This window comes from Morone saxatilis, unplaced genomic scaffold (genome assembly GCF_004916995.1).
Source record: "Morone saxatilis isolate NCDOM2014 unplaced genomic scaffold, NCSU_SB_2.0 Contig11, whole genome shotgun sequence".
In the NCBI taxonomy this organism is placed as follows: domain Eukaryota; kingdom Metazoa; phylum Chordata; class Actinopteri; family Moronidae; genus Morone; species Morone saxatilis.
The window spans coordinates 541,055-542,032 of record NW_023339663.1 but is presented as its reverse complement, the minus strand read 5'-3'; positions in this window follow the sequence as shown (position 1 = coordinate 542,032).

Genomic DNA, 978 nt, shown 5'->3' with positions numbered 1-978 from the left:
ATGTGTGCTGTGTTCACAAGAATAACTGTGACCCTCACATGGTCAGTGAGGTCATCCTGATGAAGGAGGGCGTTGGTCGTGCTTCAGCTGCTTCTGCTGGACGTCGCACAGAGAAATGTGTCAGAGCCACAGGAGCCAACTGGAGAGGGGCCGCAGGCTTCCCCTTCATCCTCTCTACGCCAGATATTGGCCCCTCAGATATTATTTATACAGTCTCTACATTCATCCTCTGTCAAACTCCACCAAAGCAACAAAGTCACATCACATTCACGTTTGGATGACACAACTTCTGATACATGAAGATGATCAAATATACGTGAAGAATGAGGATCCAGGAGGTCTCTGGTTCTCCTGCAGACTAACGTTGGTCCTTCTGAGCACAGTGTGGCAGAAAGGCCTGATGGGCCATGGCTGACGGGCTCCGACAGAGAGGAAGAAGCCACTGTTTGATGATGTTGATGTTCCTCCAGCTGTCCGTCAGGAGGTCGGAGGTCAGGAACATCAAGCTGTGAGTCCGTGTGTCAGAACTCAGAAACTGAAGCTGACTGATTTATGGCTCTGGAGCTTTCACCTGCAGGAGGGGGTCTGAATGTGTGTTGGTGGAGCTGTTAGTGGCTGGTGGTTGGACAGTCTGGTCCTCTGGGACAAACACTGACTCAGATACACTCTGTACTGTTGTATTAGTCCCAGCAGAGACAGTCTCCACCTCTCTTTATTACCACTGCAGACCAGCTCCCACAGTCCGGATCCACAGTGTCTCAGCTGTCATTGATCAGGACTGTGCAGTGCTTCATCCCGATCATACCACAGTCAGTTAAATAAGATTATCATTATGTTTTCTACAATGGTAACACCTGAGGGTCTGACTAATACCTGGATGAATCATTACCATCCCATAATATTCTAATGCAACAGAAACGCTGTTGCATTCCTACTTTTACGTCTGTCCCTCTGTCTCTCTCTATCTCTCTGTCTGTC